The 20167-nt window shown below is 45.2% G+C and overlaps 1 protein-coding gene and 1 non-coding gene across 3 annotated transcripts in view; one reads left to right on the top strand and one right to left on the bottom strand.

The window, feature by feature from the left end:
* LOC126284187 (Krueppel-like factor 8) overlaps window positions 1-20167 on the top strand; it is a 1008191-nt gene that overhangs the window by 558807 nt on the left and 429217 nt on the right. The gene's annotated exons all lie outside the window — the stretch shown is intronic.
* On the bottom strand, window positions 10130-10204 carry Trnat-ugu (transfer RNA threonine (anticodon UGU)). The gene has a single exon. It is a non-coding gene; the product is annotated as a tRNA-Thr (tRNA).

The raw sequence follows: 20167 nt of genomic DNA, 5'->3' as shown, positions 1-20167 counted from the left end.
ACGAAAGTTACACTTTTGAGTGGAACGTGCACGAAAATCACATACACTGAAGTTCATATACCTTGTCTGGGACGTATGATACTAAACCTAAAAAAAAGTAATTAAATAAAAATTATTAGTTCGGAATGAAAAGTCTAAAACAGATTCTCCTAGCCCCATATAGATAGTCCGGAGAATTTTAATTGTTAAAAAAAACCACTTAAAATACTTCCAAGACTTAAAACGAAAAACATGGGATTAAGCAACAGATAATAGCAGGGAGGTCAGCTATTCACGCATCTGTATGTATTGCACGTACCCTCCGTTAAAAAATCATAATCACAAATTTTCCGGAGTACCTTTATGGAGCTAGATGTGTGTGTTGGGTGACAGAAATTATTTTATATGTTCCAGTCAGATTTAAAATTGATAATTCATTTTTGTTTAAATAATTTTTCAGCATTTTAGTCTTGTGTGTGCGAAATTTTTCAGACGATTTCAAATATTATGAAGAGACTACAACAGAGACCTATACTAAACTTCAGGATGTTTCAGTTTCTCCTCATCCGACCCTATCAGTGTATTGCTTGTTCGTACGAACATCTCGCAAAAAGATAATGAGGGTAAAGATTAGAGAGATTCGAGCTCACACGGATGCTTACCAGCATTCGTTCTTTCCAGCAGCCGTTTGCAACTACAACAGTGGAACACAAAGTATCCTTCGCCACACGCCAGTCAATAGAGCGACTTAATATTTCATTGTCATCATCCAGCTCCGAACTATGCTTGAAATTTCTAGTCTGTACCTTATCGAGTAGTTAGTTTAAAATCAGATGTACTGAACAGACACGCAAGATAGCGAAATTCATGTACTCTCTCTCCCCCCCCCCCCCTCCCCCTCTCACTGCTCAGAGTAACCTCTGTTAGCATACGGGCTGAATACCACCCGCACAAGATCCGAGGGCGGACGAAAGAAACGTTTACGTGTAGCAATCAACAGGGGCGCTCTATCAGGAAGCACGAGCCCCACGTGTCCGGGAGCGCAGGTGCGGACAGCCGTCGACTGCGCCGTATTTCATGTCCGTTTCGCCCGTTGTCAGGGCCGCGTGGTGTGGCGCTGCTCAGCGGCCCCGCTTTGCATCTTTATGGTGGCGACGTCGGACGGCGCGGGCGCGTCTGCCCTCATATGGGAGCCGCCTTTTGTTGCCGGCGTCGTCCCCGGCCGTAAATGTTTATTTGTGCCTCTCCTTGTACGTTCAGCGGCCGCGGTGAATGCTGAATGCCTAGGATATTCGACACGCCTCCTTTAGAGCCGTGGCGGCTTACGCAAACGCTCCTTGTCCTACAAACGGCATTTCTTCGCTCGGCGGACGCCTTCCGCGCCTCCGCTCCCGCACCGGCGCCGCGGTCGCTGACATGCTCGCTCGCCAGTCCCATTCACCGGCCGGCTGTCTCCCGCTGCAATTAAAATCACTAGCATTACTTCGTATGAAGGTGCGCGCATGCGCCTAGAGTAAGCCAACGCAAGCTTTGTAAGCATTCGCTGGTATCTGCTGGCATGTCGGGTAAAGTTTTTTTCCAAAATAATTTCTGGCGAAAATGTACGGTGAAACCAGGACAGCACCGACGAACTTCAGAGGTGATGGTATAAACCAAAACAAGGAAAATGTATGAATATACGATGGGAATTCAGTAAGTAATACAACTTTTTTTTTCTCGGTCAGTATTGGTTGAAGAGAAGCGCAATTCGTTCTGGGCATCATACAACATTACCGGTTTAGCACTTGTAGTTATATGAAGTTCCCATAGGTGGCGGCGCTGTACGTTGCCTTCAAAACGGCGCCTGTGACGTGTTCCAAGCAGAGCTGTCATTGAGTTTCTCTTGCGGAAAAACGGAGCATCGCAGAGATTAACAGGCGCGTGCGGAATTTCTGCGGAGACCTGGCAGTGAAGGAAAGGACGTTGAGTCGTTGAGCGAGGTGTATGTCATCGTCGCAATAAATTCGCGCAAATCTGTCCGATCTCCCGCTGGCGGACACACTCATTCGACGTGATCGACGGATAACAGCCACGTACCTCGCTGCTCAACTGGACGTATCTGTTGGTAGTGCTGACACACTCTTCCTCTCTCATTGTGGAATGGTTCAAAAATCAAATGGTTCTAAGCAGTATGGGACTTAACATCTGAGGTCATCAGTCCCCTAGACTGAGAACTACTTAAACTTAACTAACCTAAAGACATCACATACATCCATGCCCGCGGCAGGATTCGAACCTGCGACCGTAGGAGCAGCTTGGTTCCGGACTGAGCGCCTAGAACCGCTCGGATACCGCGGCCGGCCATTGTGCAATGATCAACTCTGAAGTGTATTGCGCCAAACTCAGGAAAGTGTTGACACACTAACAACATGTTTATCCAGTTATTCTACATTACCACTTACGACGTTACCCTTAGCACTTTTCAGTTTGGTCGGGCTTCAGGGAGCCTGACATGAACTTGAGAAGAATGATGATCGTTGACACTGAAGAGCCAAAGAAACTGGTACATCTGCCTAATATCGCGTACGACCCCTGCGAGCACGCAGATGTGCCGCAACACGACTTGGCATGGACTCAGCTAATGTCTGAGGTAGTGCTGGAGGGAATTGACACCATGTCCATGTGCATAAACCCGTATGAATACCAGGGGACGGAGATCTCTTCTGAACAGTACCTTGCAAGGCATCCCAGATATGCGCACTAATGTTCATGTGTGGGGAGTTTGATAATCAGCGGAAGTGTTTAAATTCAGAAATGTGTTTCTGGAGCCACTGTGTAGCAATCCTAGACGTGTAGGATGTCGGATTGTCCTACTGGAATTCCCCAAGTCCGTCGGAATGCACAATGGACATAAATGGATGCAGGTGATCAGACAAGATGCTTACGTACGTGTCACCTGTCAGATTCTTATCTAGACGTATCATGGGTCCCATATCACTCGAACTACACACGACTCACACTATTACAGAGCTTCCACAGGCTTGAACAGTCCCCTGCTGACTTGCAGGGTCCATGTATTCATGAGACTGTCTCCATACCCGTATAGGTAAATCCACTCGATACAATTTGAAACGGTACTTGTCCGACCAGCCAACTTGTTTCCATTCATCAACAATCCAAAGCAGGTGTTGACGGGTCCAGGCGAGGCGTAAAGCTTTGTGTCGTGCAGTCATCAAGGGTTCAGGGTGGGTCTTCGGCTGTGAAAGCCCATACCGATGATGTTTCGTTGAATAGTTCGCACGCTGACACTTACTGATGGCCCAGTGTTGAAACCTGCAGCAATTTATTGAAGAGTTGCACTTGTGTCACACTTAACGATTTTCTACTGTCGTCGGTGGCGCTGTTCTTGCAGGATCTCTTTCCAGCCGCAACGATATCGGAAATTTGATGTTTTACTAGATTCCTGATATTCACGGTACACTCGTGAAATTGTCGTACAGGAAAATCCTCACTTCATCGTTACCTCGGAGATGCTGTGTACCATCGCTCTTGCACCGACGGTAGCAGCGCGTCTAAACTCATTTAAATATTGGTAACCTGTAGCAGCAATAAACGATCTAATAACTGCGTGAGACACTTGTTGTCTAACATAGGCGTCGCCGACTACAGCGCGGTATTCTTCCTTTTCACATAGCTCTGTATTTTAATACGAATGCCTATACCAGTTTCTTTGGCGCTTCAGTGTATATTGTTAGTATTTTGGAGACCGTAAACACCGGTTCATTTTCTGTGTGTTTGCATGGCATACACGTAGTCTTTCGGGCTTCACATGAATGGTGCTGGCAAGATAAATACGAGATTCAGAGAAGCAGCGGACTATAGCAGCAGACTAACAGTGTAATGAGAACAGTTGTAGCCATCTAATGATGGGTATAGTCCGAAGCGCGTATTGGTGACTCTTTGCGGCTTCCTTCAACGGTCGTTAAAAGAAAATAAACCCACAGCTGCAATAAAACCTTCAGAACCTGTATCAAGAATGCTTTTTAACGACAGACCATTGGCGATTCTTTCGACTCGCACTTGATAAGGAGATAGAACCTTGAAAAAACCTTGCTCTGCACGCGGTCGTGACCCTCCGACTACTCTTTAAGGACTGAAAAGCAAGCAACATTCGTGTCTTGCAGAGTGTTGAGGAAAGAAAGGATATTTTGCGTTATCTTTATACAACATGAGTCGCGGCCGCTTCCCCTTTTCCCGGGCGACGGCGACGACGCCTGGAGGCAGCGGGACGCAGCTGCGGCTCATTGTAAAATATGACGAATCCGAAATTGCAGAGTGCGGCAGCAATTAGCGTGCGCTTTAATTGGTAATGGTGAGCGGCGGCGGCTACCGGTCGGGGTGGTTGTCCCGACCGCCGTTTCTCGCGCCGCGCTCTCTGCCGCCAAGGCCGCGAGTGGGGCCGCCGCCGCTGCTACCGTACCGCGGCCGGCTCTACGCATAACGCCGCGCCACTGCGTTTCCAAAGGGAATCTCTAGTCTCCTCCCAAAGTGCCCGGTGTTTGCTGTTCCTCTTTCCGTGCGGCGCTGTTAACATGCTGCAGTGTCTGGTGTTCTTCCTGAGAAAGTGTATACCGATACTGAATAGACATGAATGTAAAACTGGAGAGGCTAACTGAAAAAATGTGCAGCTTTAAACCAACTGATGGAGATATTTCCTCTAAGTTCTAAAAGCTCGTGAGTCCTTTGCCTCGTAAGTAATTTATTTCAAAATAAAAAATTGTTATGTTGCTACATCACTAGTAATTCGACGAAGGTGGTTTCGAAACACTTCCTTGTAACTGTGTTCAAGTATTATTATCATTATTATTATTATTGTTGTTGTAACCTTCAGTCTGAAGACTTTTTTTGTCGGAGTTGTGTGCACTAATCTATCCTACGCAACCCTTTTCATCTCTGTATAACTACAGCAACTAACATCCGCTTGAACCTGCTTATTGTAGTGAAATCTTGATCCTTTTACGGTTTTTATTCTCCCACATTTGCTTCCATTGGCAAATGTTCTCCCTTTCTTTTAGTCGGGTTGTGCCATAAATTTTTCATCCTCAACTCAGTTCAGTATCTCTTCATTAGTTACCCGGGATTCCCGTCTACTCTGTAGGTACTTCTGCAGTACCACAATTCAAGCGTTTTATTTCCATTGTTGTCTGTTCTGTTTATTATCAACGTTCCAGTTCCTTACAAGGCTACTACGCTCCAGGCAAATAAAAGATTGCCGCGCGGTTTGGGGGCGTCTTGTCATGGTTCGCGTGGCTTCCCCCCCCCCCCTCTCCCCTCCCCCCCCCCCCCCCCCCCCCGCCACCCTTCCCAGTCGGAGGTTCGAGTCCTCCTTCGGGCATGGGTGTGCGTGTGTTGTCCTTACCGTAAGTCAGTTTCTAAGTCAGATTAAGTTGTGTGTAAGCTTAGCAACCGATAACCTCGGCTCTCTCTCTCTCTCTCTCTCTCTCTCTCTCTCTCTCCCCCTCTCTCTCTCTCTCTCTCTCTCTCTCTCTCTTTCCCCCCTTTTACACACACACACACACACACACACACACACACACACACACACACACATACACACACAATATGCGCGCGCTTGTTATACACGCTAAATCATAACATGGTAAAAGATATTGCTTACCAAAGAGTTAATCGATTCACTGTCTAACTTGCCATTAAGAGTTTTTTTCCCTGGATTTTGTGTTCGACGCAACTGTTGTAGAGAATTATTATTTAAATCAACACTTGATACTCAGACATTTTCTCCTGTAATTAAGTACTCCAACATTTTGTAACAAAACACACAAAATATACGTTAAATGCGATACGTCTTATCCATGTGTCGTAAAGGAGCGTGAGCTGTGGCGTATGAGAGGGACACACCGACCAGGTATCCCATAAAAAGTAAGACATAAGAATTCATAGAAATAATTGGTTACTCGATTGAGGAGAAAGAATAATATAATACATGTTGCCTTGTGGGGGGGGGATGTCTTCCACCGGAGAAATGGTACGGACGATGGCCCAGGTTAGTAAGTCTCGTGGCGCTTAGTTCCAGCGGCTCCACGCGTGCGGCTGGATGTCGCTATTATGGCTGTCGCAGTCGATCGGTCGGTTTCGTAATTACTCGCCTATCTCGCTGGCCTCGCTTCTTTTTATGCTTTGGCCGTAGCAAATGCATGTTAGTTGTCTTTTTCTGCCCACGTGTGCCGATGAATCGTTGGTATTTAGCTCCATAAATCTGATGGTGTAGTAATATGCATAGACGTTACGAGATAAATCATGCCTCCCTCTCTCGTCGAATATACGCCACATAAATGGCAGCCATTCGGGTTAGCGCGCGGATGGTGTCGACAACGTGTTTATTTACGTCCCGCCGCAGCCGTCGCTTCTGGCCAGCTGCAGAAAAGGCGGATGGGAACGTAACAATATTTGGATCGTAGCGGGAACGTAGTGTGTCGCGAATGGTGAAGACTGTCCCGTTCTTTTGTTTTGCAGTTTCTCTTTCTTTCTCTATCTTCTACTCCCATTGTCTCGTGCACTACTTTCACCCGTATTTCTTTCGTTGTGGACATTGTTCTTTTTGTATTGTGGCAAAGTGCCATGTCGCTGTGTGATTGAGTGGATAGCCGTCAAATTCAGAGATCTGAGTTTCAAAACTCAGTTGACCCCACGATTTTATCTTATATCACCTCTGGCAATTAATTATTTGAAAAATGACAATTTGTACTGCGGGTTATAGTCCACGTCAAGCTGTAGGTGTCCCTGTAACCAAGCCAATTCAGATGTTAGAGGAAGGCATGGGTGCAGCGCCTGCAACAGAATAAGCACTGTATTGTTCAAACCAGTCATCGGGTTGAGAACAGCTTAACATTTTTACGAAGTACCAGCCTTTTCGCACTTTATCGCATTTCTTTTAGTCCTTTACATTATTCTTTATACACTGACGGAAAAAATCGTCTGTGTCTACATCTGAGAGATTATGTATAATTAAATTTGCATTTCGTGCCAGTCGTTAGTAGCGCCACTATTCAGGATTTCTTTAAACACACATTGTGACGGTCGTAGGCGTCAGTTACTTTTGATATTCGACGTGGTGAGTTGATGTTAGGCAAGTATGCCTTCAAGGCGACGAAGTCTTCATTGTCAGTAGATCACAGAGTTTGAATCGAGATGGGAGACAATCGTGTTCGGCGTATGGCTCTGGCTCATCTTACTGTGTCTACAGCTGCAATCTGAATAGCAGTTGCCGTCACAGTGACACAACAAGCTGTTACAAATCGGTTACTTCAAGGACAGCTCCGAAATGGAAGCCTTGTTGCATGCATTCCACTGACCCTAAACCACCGCCATTTGTGACTTCGGTGGTGTCAAGGGAGACCTCATTGGAGGGCAACGTGGAGGTCTGTTGTGTTTTGTGATGAAATCTGGTTCTGCCTCGGCGCCAGAGATCGCCGTGTGTTGGTTAGAAGGATGGCAGTTGAGGGCCTACAATCAACATGTCTATGTACTAGACCTACAACTGGAGTTATGGTCTTGGGTGCGATTTCGTATGACAGCAGGAGCACTCCCGTGGTTATCCCACGCACCTTGTGTACATATCTGCACGTCTGTCTGGTGATTCGACCTGTTACGCTCACGTCCATGAACAGCATTCCAGGAGGTGTTTACCAGCAGGATAGCACTCGCTCATATACTGCTGTTGCAACCCAACATATTCTACAGTGTGTCGGCATGTTGCCTTGGCCCGCTCAATCAGCAGATCTGTCTGCAATCGGGAACATATGGGACATCATCGGGAGACAACTCCATCGTCAACCACGAACAGCATAAACCGCCCCTGTACTGACCGACCCAGTGCAACAGGCCTGGAACTCTATCCCACAAGCTGGTATCCTGCACCTGTACAACTCAATTCGCTTGCATTCAATATTCTGGCGCTCACACCGGTTATTAATGTACCAGCAATTCACATTTGCAGTGGCTTATCCCATGCTTATGTTATCCTGTGGTCTTGCAGTGTTAATCACTTGAATATATCACCTAGATAAGTGCATTCCCGAAATGTCTTTACTGTGCATTAATTATTATTTGGGGTTGTGACTTTTTTCTCGTCAGTGTAGAATTTGTTTGGATCGTCAGTGTAGAACATCGTGTATCTGTGTGTGAACCTGCTGATAGGAACTTTTACTCTATGGTTGTTGACTCCTTACATTAAAACCTTGACAGTAACAAAATCGTATGCGATATAGCAGAAACCAAATCAGTTCTAAGTTATTACCACAGATAGTTTGCGAGAAGGTTCATGCCGAAAGAAGAGCCTGCCAACACAGCAGACATTGCAACTTCATCTTTGTCACATTATAATTTTAATTATATTGCTGTATCACAAAAAAGTGAAATTTTTTACTTTAAAATAGCAAAACTGTAATAGTGTCACCAGGAAAAACTTTCAGGTCCACTGTTCTACGCTGTTTTCAGGCAGTAGTCCTGTCGAGTCTCTGCAGAGCGGAAAGATAACGAGAATAAAAAGTAAAAGCCGTTTCCAAAGAGTGGGCAGTGTTTTTGCAGTCCTCTAGCAGACCCTTTGGTAATTGGCTGTCATACAATTCCCAAACGAGTGTGCGGACATGTGTCTCAACACATGCCGAAACAAGCAGAAACGTCGAATGCCGAGGTCGCCACAAGGTTTTGGGTTCTCAGCAGGTCCTTTTGTTTTTTCGTCCTCCATGCCTACTACCGCTCACCACAGCGCATTCAAGTCTGCGGTTCGTGGTACAGTTGTCTGCAATTGATTCCGCTGTCTGTTTGAGAGGTTAAGCGCAGATGGCACAGCGAATCATTCCCCGTTTTTGTTCGACAAGCAGTTTGCCGGCAGTTGGGCTCTACAAATTGTCGGCGGCACGACCCACGAATCACTGTGCTCCACGATGTAATAATGACAACTACCGCTCGCGTGGACCATCTTATGGGCAGACTGCGTCCCTTTGAACACAGTCGCTCGCTGATTCCTGTAAAGGAGGCTATGTAGCTCCATCCTACGTTTCCTTCTAGGAAACTGTGTCTTTTAGGCAGTAGGAGAATCACTATGCCGTACACAGCTGTGACATACACCTGTAAAATATTGTCGAATGGAAGTGTCTTAATTGTGTTCTCCAGTCAGTTCTGCAGACAGAATTCCTTCTCTTGCTGTGGAATAGGAATACCGCTCATTATCCGAATTTTGATGTGGGAAACGTGTTGGAACGTTTTCAGATTTTTCACCTCTTCGTCCATACATATTTCAGCAGCCGTCGTTCACCCCTGGCATCTATGGCCTGAAGTTCACCACAGTTGTCTCTGCGCCGGTTTTGGATTGCGCCATTTTCCAACCACGGTATACTTCAACCACGGCGGAACAATTTACAAACATGTGCCCATTTGGACGTCAGATAATCTACTTCCGCAATACGACAACGACTGCATTGCTGTCTGCGTTCCCACGACACGCTTTGTATGCCCTCCGGTGCTACGGTGCTAGTGTTGCCACTTGCCATCTGTGAGTGCTTGCTGCACGTTGTCGTCGAACGTAGGCGGCGGTCACATTACGGTGACTGGACCATGTATTATTACTTATTTTCATGAAATGGAGCGTCTACCTGCTTAGCAGTAGTTTGCTAAAGTGAAGTGAAAATCATGTGTAATTTTTGTAAAGTGTAGGCGATAACAAGTAATGAGTTACGGAATAGCTGATAGATTGACAGAACGCGTACATCAGGACTTTTTCGAAAAAACTCACGTTGTGTGATAGATTTGGTGTGCTATAATACGTCCTGAGCCATGATAGATAGCCAAATCCATTCAGAGACTGTGGAAGGGCGATTGTCAGAGTGAAAAGTTGTGTTCATACCAAAAAGCTAGCGATAAGGTCTGGATGAATGTGTTCCACGAGACATTCTGATCAAACCTAACTGGCCTTCAAACGTCAGTACAATCTCTAAAAATTTTGTGATTCCGTTTGTTGTCTGTGTTTACGGCAGGTTCTTGCAGTCACTCGGTAGCTTGTATGTATTTTGTGGATGAAATGATAATTAAATGGACACCCTAGCTGCAAACAGGCGTTGATGTACTTCATTAGGGACATGTTGAAAATGTGTGCCCCGACCGGGACTCGAACCCGGGATCTCCTGCTTACATGGCAGACGCTCTATCCATCTGAGCCACCGAGGGCACAGAGGACAGCGCGACTGTAGGGACTTATCCCTTGCACGTCCCCCGTGAGACCCACATTCCCAAGATGTCCACACCACTACATTCGAGTGCGCCTAAGAGATGATTTTCAACATTTCACTTCTAGCAAAGCTGCATGGTCATCTACGGTAACTGTTCTTTCGGGAACAGATACTATCGTCATGTATATTTTGTGGATGTTCTGCCGCTGTTAGTGAACAGTGGACCAGTTTACAAGACTGGACAAACACTAGTTAACGGGCTGGGTTTAAAACGGGAGTGAAGTGTTAAGTCCTTACCACTACTTGAATTACACCAATAGAAAGTGTTGTAGAAATATCCGTTTCTTAACCCTTCCAGATCCACTGGTTGCAATCGCGTGTATTAAATTTTACTGTGTGTTAGCTGATGCAGATATATTTTTCCTCAGTGGGAACCTCATGTACACGGTTGTGAATTTTCAGTATTTTTATCGTGCGCAAATGCTGCCACCTGTTGTGCATCACCGTAAAAATACCAGCGAGTGAATGTAGCAGTGCGCAGCAGCTTGTGAGCATCGGGATGCACAGAAGTGTTACATTCCACCGAATAATTGAATGTTATTGTTGTTATTTTGCGTGATAATTATTGAATGATCAGTTTATTTATTACAACAGTAAATATTAGAAAATTTATTGTTTTAATCCATAAAAAAGACGCCATGTACGGAGTGTATTTTGAAAACAGTTACATACAGGGTGTTTCAAAAATGACCGGTATATTTGAAACGGCAATGCAAACTAAACGAGCAGCGATAGAAATACACCGTTTGTTGCAATATGCTTGGGACAACAGTACATTTTCAGGCAGACAAACTTTCGAAATTACAGTAGTTACAATTGTCAACAACAGTTGGCGCTGCGGTCTGGGAAACTCTATAGTACGATATTTTCCACATATCCACCATGCGTAGCAATAATATGGCGTAGTCTCTGAATGAAATTACCCGGAACCTTTGACAACGTGTCTGGCGGAATGGCTTCACATGCAGATAAGATGTACTGCTTCAGCTGTTCAATTGTTTCTGGATTCTGGCGGTACACCTGGTCTTTCAAGTGTCCCCACAGAAAGAAGTCACAGGGGTTCATGTCTAGCGAATAGGGAGCCCAATCCACGCCGCCTCCTGTATGTTTCGGATAGCCCAAAGCAATCACACGATCATCGAAATATTCATTCAGGAAATTAAAGACGTCGGCCGTGCGATGTGGCCGGGCACCATCTTGCATAAACCACGAGGTGTTCGCAGTGTCGTCTAAGGCAGTTTGTACCGCCACAAATTCACGAAGAATGTCCAGATAGCGTGATGCAGTAATCGCTTCGGATCTGAAAAATGGGCCAATGATTCCTTTGGAAGAAATGGTGGCCCAGACCAGTACTTTTTGAGGATGCAGGAACGATGGGACTGCAACATGGGGCTTTTCTGTTTCCCATATGCCCCAGTTCTGTTTATTGACGAAGCCGTGCTGGTAAAAGTAAGCTTCGTCAGTAAACCAAATGCTCCCCACATGCATATCGCCGTCATCAACCCTGTGCACTATATCGTTAGCGAATGTCTCTCGTGCAGCAATGGTAGCGGCGCTGAGGGGTTGCCGCGTTTGAATTTTGTATGGATAGAGGTGTAAACTCTGGCGCATGAGACGATACGTGGACGTTGGCGTCATTTGGACCGCAGCTGCAACACGGCGAACGGAAACCCGAGGCCGCTGTTGGATCACCTGCTGCTCTAGCTGCGCGTTGCCCTCTGTGGTTGCCGTACGCGGTCGCCCTGCCTTTCCAGCACGTTCATCCGTCACGTTCCCAGTCCGTTGAAATTTTTCAAACAGATCCTTTATTGTATCGCTTTTCGGTCCTTTGGTTACAGTAAACCTCCGTTGAAAACTTCGTCTTGTTGCAACAACACTGTGTTCTGGGCGGTGGAATTCCAACACCAGAAAAATCCTCTGTTCTAAGGAATAAACCATGTTGTCCACAGCACACTTGCACGTTGTGAACAGCACACGCTTACAGCAGAAAGACGACGTACAGAATGGCGCACCCACGGACTGCGTTGTCTTCTATATCTTTCACAACACTTGCAGCGCCATCTGTTGTTGAAAATTGTAACTACTGTAATTTCGAAAGTTTGTCTGCCTGAAAATGTAGTGTTGTCCCAAGCTTATTGCAACAAACGGTGTATTTCTATCGCTGCTCGTTTACTTTTTATTGCCGTTTCAAATATACCGGTCATTTTTTAAACACCCTGTATATTTGTATAGCTCTTGCTTCTAAAATCGTTAAAAAATCATATGAGAGCACAAGAGTATAAAAAAGTTTCCTCCCTCGAGAGAAATTCTGGTCTGGGAGGGTTAAGATATGTTTTCCTGTTTCGAATCTACCCTGAAGATTCATACTTACGTAACTTTTAACTGAAAATTCCGTCTTGTCGAACTAATGGGGAAGTTGTCAGTTGGTTGCAACACTATGCCAAACAAAGAAAAGAAAAGAAAAGTTTAAGGGCCTGTTACGAGACAGGACTTGTATCACAATTATTTTACGACGCGCGGACGTCAAATAAAGTTGTGAGTCCGCAGCCGTACTGTCCGCGACTCCCCATTGCCGTCGGCCGGGGAGCGGCGGGCGCCGAGCCACGGATTGGCATCTGAAATATTGCCGTAATAACACAACTGCCCCGCCGGGTCGTGAAATACTTTTGCAATTGGACGTCAATAGATCAGGTTTGTCGAGAGCGGGGGATGCGGAGGGGAGGGGGAGAGGTCATTTGTCACGATCGGGTGAAAATTACGGTCTTCTGTGTTGCCTTTAGTATTATTTCGCAAGGAGCGAACAGCGGTAAGTGGCCTGTGGGAACGAACCGCTCTGGGCACGTTCCGTCTCTGGGGTTTCTCATTGGGCACAGCCGCGGTTGCTCCAGAGGCCGTAGTATGTATTCTATCACAACAAGCTGAAGAGTTTCGGTAATGCGGAGCGGTTAACTCGTCTGAGCTCATTGTCCGTTACGTACACGCAAACCAATTGCTTTTCCTCACTTAGCTTGTTGACAGCTATGATGTGTAGTTGGTTCACTTCGGCTTGGCTCTTCAGTGGCTCGTCCCGGCGGAGGTTCGAGTCTACCCTCGGGCATGGGCGTATGTGTTTGTACTTGATAATTTAAGTTAAGTAGTGTGTAAGCTTAGGGACTGATGACCTTAGCTGTTAAGTGCCATAAAATTTCATACAGACTTGAACATTTTTTTGTCTCTTCCGTTCTGTGCTGCAGTGGCGTTAATATTTGTATTTTATCATGAAACTTGACGTAAGATCACATCCTGTTGCATAAGTTTTATTGTGTGCTAAAATACCCACTAAGGTTCAAGGCACCTGCCATCTGGGTATTTTCAGTGAACGCAACTAGTAGTGGAAATTAAGCCATTTCTTAACAGCAGCCGAGGTGTTGTTTTACATACGGCTTAGAAGAGCACATATGCTGTTTTCATTCAATAAAAGCAGCCGAGCAAAGTCCTATAAAACGGCATTTTAAATGAAATATGCACAAAACAGTGTTTGTGGATCATCTTCAGATTTAAAACTTAAAATGCAGGGCTGCTGCTACAGCTGGTGTCAGCTAGTTACGGCGAGTTGTAACGAAGCAGTGGTGGTAATGACAGTGCTATATTTAAGTTTTAAATCTGAAGATGGCCATATTCAACCGAAACCGTTCATAACAGTTACATAGAACATGACCTGCACTGTTCATAGAACAATAAGAGAAGACCATTGACCTTTTAACGCAATAACGAAATTCTGTAATATAAAAATGTGTTTGAACTTACCGCATATCTTCGTATTTCTTTGCCAGCAACAAACTGCATTATTAAAATATCACAGATGCTGTTTGAATTTGTGCACATAGTAGAATGATAATATCAAAATAGTGCACTGTCCATTTCAGTAGTACGATAGCGCATTAAAAGCAGATGTGTCAGAGCACATACATACACTTCCGTCTTTCCACGAGAAGATAAATGTTTCGATAAGTTCGTTCGCAAGAGTCGAATGAAATGTTTATGGAATATAGTAAAGCCAGTACGTTTGAAGACATCGTTAGAAAATAAAGATCGTAGACCAGTTCGCAGGTGCATCTACGTCGATATCTGTACTCTGCAATTTGTAGTCAAGTGCCTGGCAGAGGGTCGATCGAATCTCCTTCAAGCTTTTTCTCTACCGTTTCACTGTCGGACAGCGTGCGGGAAAAATCAACACTTAAATCTTTCCGTGCGAGCTCTGATTTTTCCTGTTTTATTATGATGATTATTTTTTCCTATGTAAATGTGCGCCAGCAAAATGTGTTCGCATTCGCAGAAGAAAATTGGTGACGTAAATTTGATAAGAAAATTATACCGCAACGAAAAACTCCTTTGTTTTAATGATTGACACACTTATTCGCGTATCATATCCGCAGCACTCTGTCCCTTGTTTCGCGATAATGCAAAACAAACTCCCCTTCTTTTCACTTCCGCCAGTTCTGTCCCATATCGCGCAGCAGTACCCCATAGGAGGATGTACAAGCTAGTGTAAGTGGTCTCTTTAGTAGACCTGTTGCATTTTCTAAGATAACACACAATATAGATTGGGCCACTTTGGATTTCCATCTGCGTTGGAAAAAATGAACTTGTAGTTCTGTTGTAGGAACTGCGTAACTGACTGTATTTGTTGTTGATTTTTCAGAAATGCGGTATGTAATCTCACGTCTAACGCTGGAGAGAAGACGCGCTTCGACCAACGGTGATGAAGCGTTGAACACTAAGTGTGAACTTATTTTTTGTCGCTATTGACCTTGTCGTTGACAGGACGTTAAACCTTGGGGGAGGTGCTTTTGTGGACCGTCCTTAGAATATCTACAGCCTCTTGCTGTATTCTGTGTGATTGGCCGATTCGGGTTCGCAGAGAGTCGTCGAGTTTTGAACGCTCCCTATGCATTAACTAAGGCAGAACGGCGTGTGTGTTACAGTATAGACACTGATTCTGTAAAATTTGTACCCATTATATACAAAGCATGATGCTTCAGTAGTACTTCTGTGAAAATTATGATTTATAGAGCTCTTTAAGAAGCAGTAGACGTTACATCATTCACGACACAGCTGTTCTTGTTGCTCCTACGTCTGCGTTGCAGCTTATGTTGCTTTTCTTTTCGATATACTTGTCTGATTTGTAGAAATCTCGTTGTAAATATTCGTACAGAACCAAATGCCGTCTTGTTCTTGATTTATGCTACGCAGTAGCAGTTATTTGAAACCTGTGAATCACTGACAGCATAGTGCAAATTCTCAATAGAATGGACAAAAAAATTCAGCCCTTTGGCTGCGTCAGAATCTTTGGAGACGCAAATTTATCTCAGCAACACGTGGGCGTGGCCTTTTTGAGACAATGTAGGGGCACAACAGTAAAGCCACAATGTCCGAACAGGAAGCTGAACTGCTCACGAAGAGCAGTATAATAACCAAAGTAGCCTCCCGCCCAATAGTTCCTAAATAAACTAAGTAAAACGTAATTATTTTGTTCGCTACGAGTCGTGGTGCCACGCTCATGCTTCGAAGTTGTCTTTTTGAACCTGCGGAGCCTCTTCGTTTTTTGCGTACCTAGCAGTTTTTGCTGATTGTTGTCAGTTTGATGGATTTTATGTGTGATCTCTTAACATTCGCCAAGTCTGTAACTGGATTTACCGAATAGTGTAACTGAGTCAGACCGATGTTCCTGGATGGACATGAAGCAAAAGTCAATGCTTCGACACTTCCTATGCAAAAGTAAGACGGAGAAATAATTTGCGAGCTATCTAACGAGGGTACTTTGCATTGAAAAGTATCAGTTGGCACTGGTTATCGAAATCAGGAAGGTAGACAATTTGAAATAATGGCAACTCTTATCCATACGAAATCATTATTGGTGTTAACTGTAAAGAAAAGACATTGAGTGTAAATAGAACCTACGTAGAACTGCTATTGTAAAGCTTCATGAGCCAAGAACTCTGCGAGTCTGGACTCGTTAACACCGCGTTTCCGGTTCTTTGTGGAGAAGCCATTATTTACTTATTTTAGCAACAGAATGCACTTCCAGCGTTTCCACTTCTAGTGTGCCGCTCGTATAGAACGCTAAGTTATTATGATAGATCTTAATTGAACAATTCTGTTAGAAGACTAAGCACTCGCCACGGTGAGAGAGAAAAGCTGCGAAGATTCTCGTTTTCTTCGTGAGCTGACTCAATTACCGGCGTGACGAAGATGTCTGGGCGGTACAGTGGACGAGCGAGAGAGGAGAGAAAAAAGCGTCGCCGTTGGCATTAACATGAATGAGCAGACTATCGTTTATCGCGGGGGACTGCCCCGCGCGGTGAATTAGAGCGGCTCGGTGTGGGTAGCGTAACGAACAGCGGAGAGCGGCCAGTGCAGTCGCCGCGTCCGTGTGCTCCTGCGTGAGCGGGACGCTTTATGGGTCGAGGCATGCGTGGCGCTTGACATGAGGTCTGGTCGACAGTGGGGTAGAGCTCTGTACTGCTGCCGGGCTATTGTCACCACTGCAGCCATTCATGCAGTTTTCTGTGGAATAATTCGCAAAATTAAATCGGCCGGTTGGGAACTGGATAATCGGACAAGGAATATACTTTCCTTTATATTCGTCAGGAGAATGTGATCTTAAAAAAATCTGTGACTAAGAGCAGTTAAATGATACACTTAAAAATACAAGTGCTGAAATACTAGACGTCGTTAGATGACGTAATTTCTACGACGCCAACGAACCGAAACGAAAGACTAAAGGTAATGTCTCCTAGCAGGTTATGCCGCGTCATACTACACATCAATTTCTTCAGAATCGGTCTCTTTGCTGGGAAGCTTTTCAGTGTTCAGCTTACCCATAACACTAGAAGATCGTGAAGATGGTCCCACCAGACGTGCCGAAACATGGGTCGTGTAGAAAAATTTATGTGTATATGACGCGGCCTAACATTCTAGAGTGACAACGTCTGCGAAAGCCAGCTGACTTAATAATCCGAAACACGTTTCGACCGAACTACAGGTATTTTGTGCCTCCTTAAATTGGAAGACGGCCAAAAACTAGGGAAATGAATGACTTATCGTGGAACAAGAAGTTAAAGTGGAGATTGGTGGATGCAACATTATGATTTTAGCTATGAAAACGCAACGCGGTTTTATAGGGGACCGCGTTGAAAGGTGAACCGGGAACTTGCCGGTACTGTGGGGAGCGCAGTGCAGCGCGCCTGACGTCTCCATCTGGCGGCGGACGCAGCCCGCAGCTCGCAGCTGATGGAAGGCTGTCGGCCGCGCCGCGCAGCTTGCCTTGTTTGTTATGCAAACACTACTTCTTGCCTCTAATGGCGGCCGCTCGGCGAATACAGAGGAGAGGAGAGGACCCGACCCGACCGAACCAGGCCGCGGCACGCCTGCAGCGTACAAATCAACAGCGCAGTCAAACGCCACCTAATGGCTCAAAGTGCTTCGACAATCGTAACCGCAAGACGTGGGGCCGTAAATAAAGCCCGCAAAAGGCAAGCGTCTTGGTTCGAGTCCCGGTTCGGCACTCAAATTGTAATCCACCAGGAAGTTTTCTAACATGTAAGTACATTTCGAGCTCCACAAGCCTGCAGTATATGGCGGAGGGTACACTGCACTGTTGTTGGTCATATCCTTTCCTTCTCTGTTCATACCAAGAACAATGCAGAGAAATACACCAGTCAGTGATGGACACTGAAGTGTGGTCAGCAGTAGACCAGCAACCAAGAAGTGGTCATTGTAGGTGGCACGACGGTGGAGGGAGAGATCGTTGAGGAAAACGACGGAAGCTTTCTGAACTCCCCTTTTGTTGTTATGTTTCATATATAACATAACTGTCAGAGGTAGCAAGAACGCTCTGCGGTCTGTATCTAATCTTCTTTAATAGCCTTTCGCGAAAATATAGCCTTCTTCCTTCCAAGGATTCCCGTCTAAGTTCAGGAAATGTTTCCATAAGACTGTCGTACCGATTTAACGTACCGGTAACAAATCAACAGTACGCCTCCAAACTGTTCCGGTATGTGTCTTTATTCCGACCTGTTCGGAGATCCAAATACTGGAGCAGTATTCTAGGATAGATCGCACAAGCGTTCTGTACACATTCTTCATTGTGCGGGCGCATCACTTTCCCACAGCTTTCCCAATAAACTGTAGTGCACCTTCACATGTCCTGCAACTACCCTTGTCTTCCATCCCATTTCATGTCGTTTCACAACGTTACTCTTAGATATTCAGTAGAGTCAGTAAAGCAGCATAGCATTAATATTGTTTTCGAATATTCCGGTAATGTTTCTCCAACGTATATGTATTACCTTACATTTATCCATAATTAAAGCAATATTTCATTCATCGCACCAATTAGAAATTGAGTACTACTCATCCAGAACCTCTCAACTATCGCTCAAAGACGACATTTCTCTCCGTCGTCAGCAAGATAATTGATTGGCGCTCAGATGTTTGATGTAAATGTAGAACAGGAGCAAGTCTTTCAGTCATCCCAGAGACGCTTACGTTATTTACTTTCCCCGATTCATTATTCTGTTACCTTCTTAAATCGTGTTACAAAAAATACATCGCAATGCTCAGAAGGTGAAAAAAGTCTTTTTGGTAATGTTACGGAGATTTTGTTGTTCGTGGAAGAGTGAATGCGAAAATATTTAAATTACGGCGGAACAGCTGAAATTCGATTTAGTGTATGCATTGTCATTGGCTAGAGCAATGTGCATCTAAAGGCGAGTGGTTTCTGTTAATCTTCATCATATGTGGCGAAATGGGACTGAGACTGCTAAAATTTCTATGTCGTTCACATAACCAGAATTACAGGTAAAAAGTAGCTTACAATTCCTTTACACAGCAAACGCAGTTACCTGTTGGTTAAATATGTCATTGCAATGCAGTTCCAACGTGAAGGAAGACTATTGCATTAAGCAGATTCGTCAGCGAAAGGAGTAAGATTGCAACGTGCATAGTTAGTGTATTACGAAAGTTGTTTGTGAATAATGTCCAACTTATTTCATAATAAACATGTGATACACTTTGTAACTCTTACCTCTATTACCGTGGCCAAACACCAAGCCTGTAATCTAATCGTGCATCACCACTCCAAGAAACTTTGGCAACAGCAGGAGTACTGCCGCTAACTTTTCTGTCCTAAAAATGCGGGACATCGTTTGAAACTTGTACTGCTGTCTGCTAATGAACCTTTCAAGTAAGAAATATCTAAATTTTCCGTTTGCTTAAGGATGCCTTTCCACAATTTAACAACTGCCCACCCACCCACCCCCCCCACCCCCCACCCCCCACCCCCCACGACTACCACCATCACCACTCCGAAACTGCTCCACACCCACCCCTCTCGTACCAGTACCCTGTCTGTACCTGTTGACAGCCTCTTTTTTTTTTTTTCCATCGAGGTTGGGTACGACTCTCGTCGCGATTTACGTCCTTCCAGCTGATGAGTCACGCTACAGGACGTAGCACTGAGCGCCGTGTCAGCGGCTACGCGGTGCCGGTGGAAGCGCTGAGGAGCTGTCCGTTAACTGACCGCCGGCCAGCAGGTGGCAGGTGCGTTGCGGGCACCTGCGTCAACATCAGTGCCCATCCCGTGCCTCGAGGGCGTGAACTTTTTCTGTGTGGTGTACTGCTGCACGTTTACTGCGAATCGCTGACGTACCCGGAAGAGACGTACGTATAACACTCCTACTACAGCCAACGGGCCCTCACTTAGTCTTCTAGTCTGCAAGCGTACTACCGACATACTGTAAGCTCGATTCAGTCCGCGTCATTAATTAGCGTATTTGGTTGCAATGTTCCTAGTATTTTCTGGAACTCAACTGGCTGTAAAACGCATGTGCTTCAGTGTCAATGTTGCTAGTTCCTGCGAA

Source organism: Schistocerca gregaria, chromosome 8 (genome assembly GCF_023897955.1).
Source record: "Schistocerca gregaria isolate iqSchGreg1 chromosome 8, iqSchGreg1.2, whole genome shotgun sequence".
Lineage (NCBI taxonomy): Eukaryota > Metazoa > Arthropoda > Insecta > Orthoptera > Acrididae > Schistocerca > Schistocerca gregaria.
The sequence above is the reverse complement of the archived record's forward strand: the minus strand, read 5'-3'. Positions and strand labels throughout refer to the sequence as shown.